Raw genomic sequence first — 15,246 nt, 5'->3', positions numbered from 1 at the left:
GCTGATATTAAAATAATTTTTTAAAAATAAAAAAATATTTTGATGTATTTTCAAATAAAAAACACTTTGAAAAGCAACCGCAATCAAACAATTACTAAATATTTTATACATGTTTTTTGCTGTATATAAACCTCAATTATATTTTTTATTAAACATGTATCTAAATCCAATTAACTACATCTAATCATATTTTTTTAATTTTTTTTTCAAACTATAACTACAAAAGTTATCTGAAAAACAAATGCTCTCTAAAAGGACTTATTTGGTGTGGGAATAATATTATACTCTTAGCTTTTTTATTTACTGAAATTGTCTTTTTTGGAATTGTCCTTTAAAAAAAGTAACGCAATACTTTTTTTAAGGATAAAATAGTTTTTTTAGTATGTTTGTTTGTCATTTAGAATAATGGTTCGGGACATCTTAATCTTAACTAAAGGTTTTTTTAAAATTTTCTTGACATTCACATTATAACTATTTTATCTACATAGGAATTAAAAAATCTTATGCTTGGCCTTAAAGGCATATAGGTTTTTTTTTTTTTTTTTTTTTGTAATTATTAAGGGGTTACAAGGGTGATTTGATGGTTTGATTAATTAAAAAAAAAAAGTTGTGTGTTCACATGTTTTTAAAAAGTGTCGTCAAGTGATCCACATCGCCAAGTGATCCACTCCATTGTCTTTGAATGGAGCTTATGGTGGCTTATGATGGGTAAAAATCATCTTTCTTCATGTGTTTTTTTTAAAGGTGATAAAAAAAAATCGATAAACCGAAATAAACCAAGAAAATAAAAAAACATAACCGAGAAAAAAATTGATTAAACTGATTATAATATTTAGAAAAAAATCTTGGTTCGGTTTGGTTTTCAGTTTTGTAATGCAAAAACCGGTTAACCCAAATCGAACCAAACCGGTTCAATAAAAGGTACTATAATATAAATAGAAACTTTTGCCCCCTCTCGCCTCTTTGTTAACCCTAACCAGAGCATATGCCCCAGTATTAGAGCACTCGCCCCCTCTCTCCCCTCCACCTCTCTCTCTCCAGTCTTCTTAGACTTAGAAAAATAGAAACACACAAAATAGAAACACAAAGATCAAAACAGTTTGTGTTTTCATCATCACTTAAAAACACAGAGATCCTTCACTTGATTCGCCCAATAACCCTAGCTACTAGCACCCAGCCCCTCTTGCCTCTTGGCCTTTCCCTCTCCTTAAACTTAGAAATAGAGAGATCCAAAACAACCAGACAAACCAATCAATTGAAATTTGAAACCAATCAAGCCTCTCAAAAACATATTGATGTTTTTCATAACATATCCACTATCCAGTTAGCCTTTCCTGTTCATCTACACAAGATCACATGGCACTCCACAATCTCCACTACTCTTCTATTGAATCAGTTTCTATAGCAGTTAGTTTTAATTTTTTCCTTTTATAATTAATTAACTAATGGCTTCTCGTATTTTGCCTAGCTTTATCATCTATTTAATTTATTGTATTTGCTTCTTTTTTTTTTCAATGTAGAGGTCAAAGATACAATTGTTGTTTTGAATGCTCAAAAATCCATTTATAAGGTAACCATTTGTATTTTTTAATGCTCAGATAGTATAAAAGGTCAAAGATATGGTTGTTGTATTTTTAATTTATTGTATTTTTTTCGCGCACACTATACAGTTGTTGTTTGTGCTTGTTTTAATTGGATTTTTATTCTTGAGCACTAAAAAGAATGTATATATTTTGATTTAGTGCTTACGTCTTTGTTTGAGTTGCAGCTTGAACTGATAAGAAACAATGTTGTACTAGGTATGTTGTGGTTTGCATCTTTCTTTCTGAAAAACAGTAAACTATTCATGTTTGATCCCGCTCTCAATTCAAATTCTTAGGATTATTTAGGTTCGCAAAAGTTGGGTTACAAATTTGTTTTACTGGTATGTTGTGGTTCATGGCCTCTTTTATTTTTGTCACAATTGACTGTTTTCTTAGGATTATTTAGTTTTGCATTGCTCTTAACTTGCCTGTTGTTATGGTTTGGCATCACAGCATAATTTTTATGAAGCAATAATAAAGCGTTTTCTTTTTATGTAATTTTATCAGTAATTTCAGTTTCCACTTAAAACTTAAAAGCAATAATCAAAACTAACCCCTAATTAATAAATAGATAGCAGACAATTGACTCCACACTTCACTCACTCACTCATCACCCTTATCGGTTTTTTAACCAGTAGACTATAGTGTGTTTGTTTTTAAGTTTAAAAACATGTTTTTTAAATCTTTTTTTTTCAAGTCTAGTGATTGTTTATTACTTCTTTCTGGTTTGTGCAGTTTAATTTTCAGTTTTTGGTATAATGTTAGCTTAGCTAACTCTATTACTTCTTTTTGCTATTTTTAGGTTCTTTTACCCATAGTTGTTGGTTGTTGCATCATTGCTATTTACTACATATTCCAACATGCATAAATATTAACATGTTTGCATTTGGTAATTACAAATGGAAAACCTTTAAAATCAAAATGATTCATCCATTGGCACTACCCCCAACATCGACCAATGCCGCAACTTTAAACACTAACCCAATATCAACTACAGTAGGATTCGCCACGGATAATAAAGGTAAACAACTTCAAGTCCTTACATCAATGAAAAGAAATGTTGATGATAAGAAGAAAAGTCATAAATTTAAGATCATTTTACAAAACTTGATGTTGATCCTACAACCCTAAGAGCTGAATATAATTATTGTAAAGGATTATGCATGTCATTACTATTATTAATGGACAAAGTAATATGTGGAGTTCATTTAAAAGTATGCAAAAAGTTTCCTTTTATGGTTGATAAGAAGCAAAACATTTTGGTATTAGAATCTACTAAAGTAGGGGTGAATCAGTGAGATCGAAGTGTTGGAAACTTTTAAGGCAATTAGGTTATGATTATGATAAATGTATACAAGCACTAGTAAAAATAGTTATAATTGATGAGTTGCCTTTTAATTTTATGGAGAGTAAGGGATTTAGATTATTTTCTAGGACTTTGCAGCCTAGATTTGACATTCCTTCTTGTTTCACTGTTATGAGAGATTGTTTGAAACTTTATGTTAAATAGAATGAAAGATTAAAGAGAGCTTTTAAGGTTCAATGATTATGCTTAACAACAGATACATGGACATCTATCCAAAACATTAACTATATGTCTTTAACGGCTTATTGGATTGATAATTAGTGGAATTTGCATAAAAGAATTCTGAATTTTTGTCAAGTTTCCAATTATATGGGTGACACAATTAGTCAAGTTATTGAGAATTGTTGTTGTTTAGATTAAGGGATTGATTAAACTTTTTAACTGTTACAAGTAGACAATGCTAGCTCTAATAGTGTTACTATTTTATATTTAAAGAATGTGATGAAAGATTGGCCAACTAATATATTGTCAAATGAAGATTTGCATGTTAGATGTTATGCATATATTGTAAACCTCATTGTGTGTGATGGTTTGAAAGAGATTAATGTTTAAGTTGTTAAGATTCAAAATGCAATTAGGTTTGTGAGATCTTCAAAGCTATTTGCATTTAAGAAGTGTGCAAAAAAGTTGCATATTAGAGTGTAAGAAATCATTGTGTTTTAGGATGTTGCAACTCGATGGAATTCAGCTTATCTTATGTTAGAAGTTGCTGAAAAGTTTGAAAAGGTGTTTATGAGGTTAGGTCATAGTGAACTTAGGTATATGAGTTACTTTTAGGAGGTCAATTCAAAAGGGAATAAAAACATAGGGCCTGGAGGATTGGGAAAATGCTAGAACTTTGCTGAAGTTTTTAAAGATCTTTTACATTGTTACATTGAAATTTTCTAGTTCATTGCATGCCACATCAAATTCTTTCTTCAATGAATTGATTTATATGCATACAAACTTGTTGCAATTGTGTAAAAGTAGAGATAATCTTTTGAGTAGAATATCGATGAATATGATGAGTAAGTTTGAGAAGTATTGGGGTTGTGAAGCAAATCATAATTTTTTGATTGTAACGTGGTTAATGTTTGGATCCGGGTCTTAAGTTGAAATATTTGAAATTTTGTTTTGGTGAGTTATATGATTATGACAAAGCATAATTACTACAAAAAAAAAAAGATAATTTGGTGAACTTGTATGAGTTTTATTTGAAAGCCGATGAAGTGGTGGATGATAATAGTCTATAAACAAGATTGTTAATGATGCTATTAATGACATGGAGTAGATGTTTAGCACTTATCTCGATTTCAAAAGGCACTTACAGGAGAAAGGTAATGTGGAGAATAGAAATAAGGTTGAGAAGTATTTGGTTTATGGGTTGTGAAAAGGAAAAATCGAGGATCTAATGATGATAAATTAAATATTTTAGGTTTGGTAGAAGATTAATGCTTCAAAATATAAGATATTTTCAAAAGTTTGCATAACATGTTCAGCTATTCCATATATCTATAGTGGCTTTTCGAATCAGCCTTTAGCATAGGTGTCGTATGCTCGACAATTTCGAAGTTCTTTTATCTCTAGCAATAGTTAAGCACTTATTTGTTGTCAAAATTGGTTGCATCATGGTCCAATTCCAACTAATAATAAAACCATGATGAATGATTTTGAAACCTACAAAAACCTTGAATCAGGTAATGTTTCTTGAAAACTTACACCTTTTATTTTATGATTTATTAATTAACACATTTTTATTCTAACATGTTTAATTTTTTATTTTGTAGAATTTTGTGGAAAGTTGCATCTAGCAACGAATGATAATTAGTTCACAAATTGTGATGCATTTATTGAAAACATTTGGTAAAAATACATTTTTTTTTATTTTTATATCTTCTAATTTAATTTATCATGTTATAATTGTAGATTATGAATTTTAGGAATCAAAGTGCAATGTTCTTGAAGTGTTTTTTTTTTTTATTGTGACGATGTGCAAATGAAGATTTGTTTTTTTTAGCTTAGAGTGTTTTTATGATAATGTTATTTGTTGTTTTTTCTTTAAGCCCTTTGAAGGCAAATGATTTGTAATTTGGATTTTAAACTTATTGGTGTGTGGACTGGTGTCATTTAAATTTTTATGAAGTAGAAAAATATATTGAACATAAGATTGACATTAATAATTTAATATAGATGAATATTCAGTTGCAAAAACTTAATAAACACATAGATTGACAATAACAATTTAATGAAAAATGAATATTTAGTGGTAAAAAAATTAAATATACTTTGGAATCTTCAAAGAAAATTAGACAATATCAACATTAATTGCAAGCCCATCAGAAATCCATCAAGAGCCCATCATAAAGCCCATTACAAAGGCAAAAAAGCCCAAAAAGCATATAGGTTTTTTCGGTTTTGGGCATAAAAAACCGAACAGAAACCGGTTGGTTTGGACCGGTTTTGGTTTTGTTTTTTTTTTTCCGGTTTGGTTGTTTTTTAATGGTTAAAAAAAACCAAATTGAAAATGATCGCCTTAGTTTTTTTTTTTTTTTTTTTTTTTTATTCAAATGTTAAGAATATATTAAGATCAAAGGTAACATGCCACAAAAGCAACAAACAAATTATATACAAATAAGAGGGTAACAGATACCCAAAACCAAAATAAAAACAGGAACAAGTTCCCAAGTAAATGCCATAATTAGACATGCTACAAGGCGAACAATAGCCATATTGAGTGCTAACAAGAAGACCCATGAAGAAGACTAGTATATATAGCCAGAAACTAAGCCGAGCCATGCAGAGATCCATGCAGATCCATAAGCCAACATCCCCCAAATTTCAAAGCAGCTTCAGCCTATCTTAGCCAAAATAGTCAAAGACTGCCACAGGGACAGGGGGACCACACTACCTCAACTTAACTATGCCGAGACAAAATCGCCATAAAACAGCTAGAATAAATAAATACACTAGCAGCCAAGAACAATGGCTAGCAGAGTATCCATGCAGATACTACAAAACCCATGCATGCCTAAACAACAATTACATCATAAGAGCCAAACCATCCCATCATCTCACCATGCGACCCCCAGCCAAAGAGAAGCCGACAACATCCCATGAGCCTTTCTATGTAAGGACGTGAATGGCATTGGCCAATAGCACTCTCCCAGGAAACAACCAAGACAAATTAAATACCCAAAACAGAGGCTCATCAATGCAAGGACAAGAAACCATGCAAAAACCCATGCACGTCCAAGATGCTAACCAGTCAAGACAAAACAACATATAAGAGACAACCATTCATCCATGCAGACACTACACAACCATGCAAAGGAAAAACCAGCCAACCATGTGAAGCCACAAACTGCTTTCAACCCCATGCAGAACCGAGGAAACAAAGGCTAAATAGTGAAGGGACAAGAAACCCATGCAGGACTTTGCACGTTAATTTACCCCAACCGATCCATTCAAAATGCAACACTGTAGGCCAGATGATTTTTTTCATGGAAATACAATATAGTATAAAACAATATCTGGAATTTTTTGAAAATAGCCTCAACTGATTTTCCAGTATTGTTAAATATTCTCCTGTTTCTTTCCTCCCAAATCAAATACACAAGAACAGTAAGAGATACTCTTCTCATTCTCGGCTGCAGCCATTTTTTGTTGTTTTGTAAAACCCGAATGGCTCTACTTAAGGAAGGCATATTGTTATGAAGCTTAAGCTAGAGTTTGGCCTTTCTCCAAAAAGAAGACGACTAGTCACAATTGAAGAAGAGATGAGCATGAGACTCACCAGCATTCTGACAAAGAGGGTATATAGGATCAGAGGAGAGAAACTGAAGACGATCTCTCATTCACAGCTTGCCCAACATTGCCAGCCATAAGGAGAAGCTATGTATTGGAAGAGACCATTGCTCCCAAACTACATTAGCCCAATGGACAGGATCAACTTTATGTCTGAAAAAATCATATGCATTGGTTGTAAAAGGACATAGGCTAGAGGGCCAGCTTGAGAGCAGTTGTTGCACTGGAGCAACCCCTCCACAAAGGTTAATCATTCTGTTACGAAGGGAGAAGATTGACTTCCACAGAGGAGAGTCGATTTTCTTAGCATCCAAAGACCAGATGGAGGCATGTGAAATGTAGTAATGGCTTACCCATCGAATCCAGAGGGAATCTGCCTTCAAGTGAATATTCTAGAGATGTTTGGCAAAGAAATTGTCATTTCTAGCTTTGATGTCATGAACCCCCAGACCCCCTTCATCTTTTGGCAAACACACTTGCTTTTAAGCTACAAGAGCCGATTTGCTTCTAAATATATCACTAGTCCATAGAAAATTCCTACACAAACTGGTAATCTTGCTGATAACAACAACTAGGATAGGGAAGATACTAATCCAAAACTGCACCATGCCATGCATGACTGATTTTATTAATTCCAGCCGACCTGCATACAAGAGATACTTTCCCATCCAATTCTAAATAACAGATTCTAACCTATGAATGAGAGGAGAGAATTGACTAGTGAGAAGCTTGTGAGGGCTGAGAGGGACACCGAGGTACTTAAAGGGAAAGCTTCCTTCAGTGAACTAGGAAAGGCTGAGGATGACCTGTTTCATATACTCCGATACACCAGCGAAGAAAATAGAGGATTTGGCTGCATTAATTACAAGGCCAGATGACTCGCCAAAAACTCGAAGCTGCTGAAGGAGAATGTTAACGGAGGCCATGTCACAATGGCAAAGTAGGAGAATGTCATCAACAAACCCAAGATGATTGATTCCCAAAGTTTGGCATTTGAGATGAAAGCTGAAACCCGAATGTTGAGTGCTACTTTTCAGTAATCTAGAGAAGTACTCCATGCAGATAATGAAGAGATAGGGAGATAATGGATCTCTTTGCCGAACACCACACTTGCTTTGGAAGAACCCGAAGAGATTACCACTAATACAAACAGAAAAAGAGGCAGTCTCAACACATTTCATAAACAGATGAACAAACCTAGCAGGGAACCCCAAAAGGTGGAGGAGATCACGAAGAAACAACCACTGTACTGTATCAAATGCTTTTCTAAAATCGATCTTAATGGTGCAGTTTGGTGATACATGCTTTCTCCATAACTTCTCAGTAGCTCTTACATGAGATTAATATTATTAGCCATGAGTCTCCCACCAAGAAAAGCATTTTGAGAAGGGCTGATGATATCATTTAGCACGTGAGCTAGCCTCCCTGCAAGTATCTTGGAAATAACTTTGTAAGTGACGTTGCAATAAGAGATAGGTCTGTAATCTGTAGTAGAGTTGGCATTAGCTAACTTTGGAACAAGGGCTATGGTAGAATGGTTAAGCTACTTGAGAATATCCCCGGAAGTAAAGAAGTCTTTAACAGCTAAACAAAAGTCTTCACCCACGATGTTCCAAGCTTTTTTAAAGAATGCAGAGGTGTATCCAACCGAGCCCGGAGATTTATTATCATCCATACTAAAGAGAACTCGTTTAATATCATCAGTTGAAATTGGGCAAGAAGGAATTCATGAGAATCATCATTAATACATGCGCCACTTTGAACCACATCAGCTCGTAGTGGAATAGTATGCTTGGAAGTCCCCAAGAGCTCTTTATAGTGAGAGAAAAACACTCTACCAACCTCTTCAACCTATGAAGTTAGTATGCCATCACTTCGAACAATAGCTGGAATGTGGTGCCTTCTATGTCATTGGCTCATCAAGGAGTTGATGAATCTGGTTCCCTTGTCATAGTCTTTAAAGAAAGTGCACTTCAACGTTTGGCCAAAAAACATCTTTTCAGCTGATTTAAGGTTAACAAGGTTCAACCTCTGCTGCTTTTCCAGTGCAAGAAGATGATCATTATCCCTATCATTCTGAAGAAGAAGTTGACTATCGTCCAGCTCTTTCCCTGCTCTTGCAACCCTCTCTGAAATGTGACTAAAATGGAGGTTGGTCAGAGTTTTCAGCCCGCCCTTCAAATGCTTGAGCTTTTTATAGAGATATACATGTGCAACCCATAGATATCCAAGGACCAATGCTGAGAGGTGGTTTCTAAGAACTAAGGATGAGCAGCCCATATGTTGAAAAATTTAAAATTCCTTTTGCCACAAAGTTCCCATGAACCCAGTTGGACAGTAGATGGGGAGTGGTTTAAGAAGGCTCCCGGGTTACCAAAGTGGACATGGGCCATTTACTGCAAAATAAACCACCGAGTGTTTGCCATTACTCTATCTATCTGTGTCTAGATAGTACCGTTTGTCCATATAAAATGAGAACCCGTCAAGTTTAGGTCTGCAATCCTAAGATCAGAACAGCACTTCCTAAAGTCTGCGATTTCATAGGTAGAAACTAGCTCCCCGTTGTGTTTTTCTTCTTGAGTGAGGATAGAATTGAAGTCACCAAGAAGTAACCATGGAGACTTCATACCCCATCTTCTAAAATCCTCCCATAGAGCTCTCCTGGCAGTAATGGTATCAAATCCATATACGAAAGTGGTTGTAAAACAAAATTGGTGCACCAAGCTTGTAACCATAATGTGGATCCCTTGGGCAAAGAAGTGGAGCTTCTCAACCTTCACTGTTTCAGGGTTCCAAAACACAACTATACGGGCATAAGCTGTAGCTTCAACATTGCTTACAAACTGCCAAGTCTTCAACCGTAGCTTATGTATGCATGCAACTTTTGCCAAAGACAACTTAGTCTCTAGGAGACCACATACATCAAGCTTTTTACTCTTCATGAGGCCAGCGACCTCATGTTGTTTGAGAGGGCTATTAAGCCGTCTCACATTCCAGCAATGAACAATCATGGGTGAGGGAGGGTGGGAGGAACCCCACCACTGCCAGAAAATCTATTAGAAATCCTTTGAACCGAGCTCCTAGTGAGCATACCTGAACCTGGATGATGGGGAGCCTTGTTGCCAGTAATATCAACTGAGAAAGCAGGAGCTTTCCTCTTAGAGGAAACATTTTGTTGAGCTGGCGGGTTACATTCAGCAGGCAAAAGTGTTGGTGTTTGTCACTTGTTCCCTGAGCTATGTCTCCTTTTACGAATAATTTGCCACTCTTCTGAACCTGCAGTTGTGGCCTGGGAACAAGGCTGTGCATCCTGAGCTACACAAGACTCTGAGGGGACAGTGGGGGCATCCACTGGAGGGGGAACAATATGGGAGATTTCAACCGAGGGAGTAGAAGCAGACGGGGCTTCTACCAAGGTATCAACAGGGCTAAGACGAGTGAAGACACTTCCTTTGCCTTTGACATTTTTTTTGGTAGCTACACTAACAGAACCTGCCTTCTCAACTATTCTGGCCTCTTCCTTACCCTTAGAGCATGCTCCAATGGAGTGGCCTAGCACTTTACAGTGCTTGCAAAATTTGGGCAGCGTCTCGTAGATAACCCTTTGAATGAGTGGGTTTCCATTAGGCAGGGTAACATTGATAGAGGATCTAAGATCAGCCAGGAGGTCAACTTCCACAAGCACCCGAGCGTATGAAACTCTTTCCTTGGTGGCAGTTAATTTGTAACACTATGGCTTGCCCAGGACACTTACTAGTTTTGATAAACACCTAGGCATCCACATTTCAATGGCAGATTTGGGAACTTAATCCAGACCGGGACTTGAGTCATTTCAGAGCTTGAAAAATCAAAATACTTAGACATGGAACGCAAGATGAGAGGCCTACCATATACTAGGTATGGCCCTCCACATAACACAGGGCACTTATCTTCTTCATTTTGAAATTTATAGACCAACCAACCTGATTTATGCATGGTAAGGGTGGCTTCACATTTCCATACATTCTCAATAATGCTATTCAAAGCTCTATAACCGAGAAATTTGCCAAAAACATAACCAATGACACACAATTTCCAGTCATCACAAGAGTGGTCTAGGTCTTCAGTTAAAAATGGACAGGATGAAATATCATGTAAGGCTAAAAAATGCCTGAGCTTCGGGCAAAATAAGATGTTTATGTTTGAAGAGAATAAATCTCTCCATTTACCATTAACAAGTAGGGGAACATGAGGGTTACCTGCTTTAACAGAGCTGGATGGGGTAAAGGTGGCACCTTTGGGACTAGCTGGTGATTCTAGAACAACCAGAGTAGGAGAAGATGGTGGTTCTGGAGTGACCAGGTCTGAGAAGATGGTGGGGGAGACATTGCATATTCTTCCTCAGAACAAGAGAAATCAAGTTGTTCTTCTTTAAGTTCTTATCTTTAGAACGATCATCTTCAAGGAACCCATCAAGAGATGCATTTGAGTGATCCACCGAAGACCCATCTGTCTCTTTGGCAGTGCTTATACCTGTGTTGTTGGGTTGGTTGACAACAGGGAAAGGGGGTAGATCTGCTCTTGGTATATGGAAAATAGAACCGTCAAGCTTACCAAGAGCTGACTTGATTCCAAGAACTAGCGAACCACCTTGGTTTGTGTGAGATGGAACAATAGCATGCAATGGGACCTGTGGGCGCTTAACAGCTGCTGCAGGTTTTCGTTTGCTTTTTTCCATTTGTGAAACAATGGGAAAGAGAGGAAAACGGGTTAGAAGAAACGGAGTGCAGGTTACAGGAAAACTCGCCCTAGTTTTTTTATTCACCAAGTTGGGGGCTACCTTTCAATGCGATGCCTGACCTAATTCTTGTTGGTTTGGTGGTAATTGGTTTATTTTTGCCATATTTCTTTTCTTTTCTTTTTTATTGGTTTTGGGGCTTACTTTTTCAACATTTGACAACCTTGCAAATACTTTTCTCATGGATTTGATTTTTACTATTTTAATTGCTATTTTTTATTTGAATAAGTTTAATGAATTAAATTTTCCTTTTGATTTCATCCTTTATTTTTTTTTTTCAGATTTGATCTTCATTCTTTTTATTGTTATTTATTTTATTTTTAGAATTGATTTTATTTTTTTTACAATTTCATCATCCTTCGATATATTTACATATTATATTTTATTCTTATTTTTTAATTACTATTTTTTAACCTTGAAAATTTTTTTAATTGATTTTTTTATTTCATGCTTTAATATTAGATTGAGCTTCTTGATTGATCTCGTGTTTAGGATTTAATAGGTTGTGAATTTAAAGGAAGAACCTAAGTTTGAGAGATTTGTCCATGTTCATCTATTGTTTTTTCCCCATCATTTTGGCATTTTGGGGTCTTTTTATATTTTTTATTTGTTGGATTTAGCTTCTTTTTAATGATTTTTTAAATTAAATTAAATCAATTATTCGGTATTTATATCATCTAATATATCATCATCTCTATTTATTTTAATATTTCTTAAAGGTTAGAAAAAGAAATGATGTGACCCATATTATCCCTTTAACTTTTGAGTAACTGGACCTGTTTAAGAATCATATTATCCTTGAATTGATTCCTAGAAATCAATATACATACAATCATATAGAAAAACTATATAAAAAACCATTTTTATTATTTGAAAAACAAATATCAACATATGAATGATATATATGACCCATTTAATGATCATACCACCACTTGATTATTTTTTTGTTAAAAATTGAGCTTTTTATATACATGACCTACCATATATTTTTAAAAAAAAAAATTTATTGAAATCCACATGTAAATTAAAAACATCCATACAAAAAAAAAAAAAAAAACTCACTTGCAACACCAAACCATTTACCTTTTTGCAACCTGTCTTCCCAACCTTATTATGTAGTTTTGATTTCGTCTTATCACATCTTAAAATATAGTTTCTTGACAATATTATACCATTGCAATGACACTAATCCTAACACTTAAAATAAGAAAATTTTGTTTGAGGTTTGAAATTGATCTTCAAGGGCTATTGTAATCAACTAGAAAATTGGGCAATGTTGTCACATTGGAACCACGTGTTAGAGCATTAATTGGGCAATGTCATCACGTAGAAACCATGTGCTAAAATGTTGATACTCCTAGGTTCGATCGTATATGTGATTTTGTGTGGCGTTAAACATGTAAAAAGCATGGCTGAGAGACATAAAAAGATCAAATTTTTAGGATTTTGTGATGACTATTTTTTTTGAGTTATTTTGGGGTTGGTTTAGGTTGGTTTCTTAGTGTGATTTGTTAGGTTTTTTGGAAAATTTGATTTTGATTTTAAGGTTATTGAGGGTTGTGATTTCATAGTTGCAGCTAGAAACCAATAAAAAAATATGGCTAAGAGATGTGAAGGAAGGGTTAGTAGGTTTGTGATAGTGGTTCGATAGCTATTAGAAATAGGGAGAAAATGGCATTATGTTTATGATAACATTGACTAGCAAAGATGGAGAAAATAACAATGAATTTTTATAATAATTATTTTCATGAAAGAGGAGGGACAATGTGGGGGGGGGGCATATACATGTTATTTAGAATTGTGAGGTTATGGTTAAGTTGATTGATTCCGATAGTGTGAGGGGGGAAAGAGTGACAACTGGTTTAGGTTTTTGTCGAACTATTTTTTATATATATATATGTTTAACTATTTTTCTACTCTTTTTTTTAATCTCTTAATGATTTTTATTTTTTTTGCCTTTGGGTTTCTGCTATCTAGTTTTAAAGTAATTTTCCTTGACTATATGGTTTATTTGTAGCCTATTATTTGCCTTTCTGTTCATTTCTCTTTATCCTTCTAACTCATTATCTTATTATCTCTCTATCTCTTTATCCTACAGTTGATTGACGAGGGGACTAAACTTTCATTTTTATTTTGATTCTTTTTTCCTTCATTGCTTATTCTTTCACTCCCTTTTTTTTTTTAAAATGAGTGGTCAAAATAGATTATGATAGTTGTCCCTTTTTTACAATGTTTAAGTGTAAAGATATTGTAAAATATATTTTTCTTTGACTTTGTATTTTAAAGTTTGTGAACAACTATGATAAAATGCTTGAGAAGGAAAGAAATGTTAAGAAAATATTGAGAAAATGATGTTAAATACATGATATTTAAATGGGTTAACTCGAGAGGCGATCAACATCGACATGCAATTTAAAAATGAGTTAACTTGAGAGGTGATCAACCTTAACATAAAACTTAAATGGGTGCATTCAGAAGGTAACCAACCTCAACATCAAATCTAAATGAGTTAACTCAAGAGGCAACTAACTTTAATATAAAACTTAAATAGGTCAACTCAAGAGTTGACCATCTTCAATATGAAATCTAAATAAATCAACTTGAAAGGTGACTAACTTCATTATAAATTCTAAATGAGTCTTCGATAAAAATTTGTGAACTTCCCCATGTCATCTTAAACCTTTTTTTCAGTTCACACAATTGATTACAATGTTAGGCTCACCTATTTGCTTAAATTCAATTTATGAGCAAGCAATCTAGTTCTAAGCCCCTAATGTTTTAATGTTTTGACTTTGACATGTGTTGGTGATTTTTATGTTGAAGCTTCATTTTCCTTTAGATTCCCCCTGAGATTACCTTTCACGATTCAATTTTCTTTGATCAACCCATCTAACTCTCATTTCCTGATTATATCTCATTTCATATTTTAGTCTTTTAAAACCTTTCCACAATTCCTTTTTATACCTTTCCTTGTTAGGCATTTATCATATCTTTATTTTCCCCTATATATCTCGTTGCCTATTAAGTCTATAAATAAAGCCCATCATTCTTTCTGCATTTTCTCTTTAAGTTCATGCAATTAATATCAATATTAGTCATACAATAGACCAAGGAACATGATTTATTTTATAAAAATACAATTGCAAAGTAAGGAGTTAATGTAATAGTTGTGTCAAACAAAAAAAAGACAAACAATGATAAAATAAACACTTTGAATAAAATTTGCCCAAATTTAAACTTTTTAATTATAGTGGTTGGTTGAAGAAAGTATAAATTCATGCATAATATTTCTTTATAGCATTTGAATTAACATGCTTCGATAATTCTCTTCCATTTATATTTGATAAAATAAAGTCTCATTCTTAAAATGGTTAAATAAGGGCTCATTCTTAAAATGTTTTCCTGATTACATAAGGACCTTCATAGTTAGGCATTAATTTACTTTGATCCTCCCTGGGAATTGACTAATTTTTTTTAGTAACAAATATCCATCATAAAACTCTCACATGTATACTTCCTTGTCACAAGTCTTGACCATTCTTTTCAAATACAATTGTCATTACATATTGCAGGTAACCTTTTCTCTCTAACAAGTTTAACTACTCATACCAGAGCCTAGCCCATTCCGACTATACTTCTTTTAATTCTTTTAAATGCGGTATTTTCACTTTAAGAGGCATCACCATCTCCATTTCATACACTTGAGAGTAAATAGTTAATCTTATAGATGTTCTTAC

The sequence above is a fragment of the Populus alba genome, chromosome 6 (assembly GCF_005239225.2).
Source record: "Populus alba chromosome 6, ASM523922v2, whole genome shotgun sequence".
NCBI classification, from domain to species: Eukaryota; Viridiplantae; Streptophyta; class Magnoliopsida; order Malpighiales; family Salicaceae; genus Populus; species Populus alba.
Note: the sequence above shows the minus strand (reverse complement) of the source record.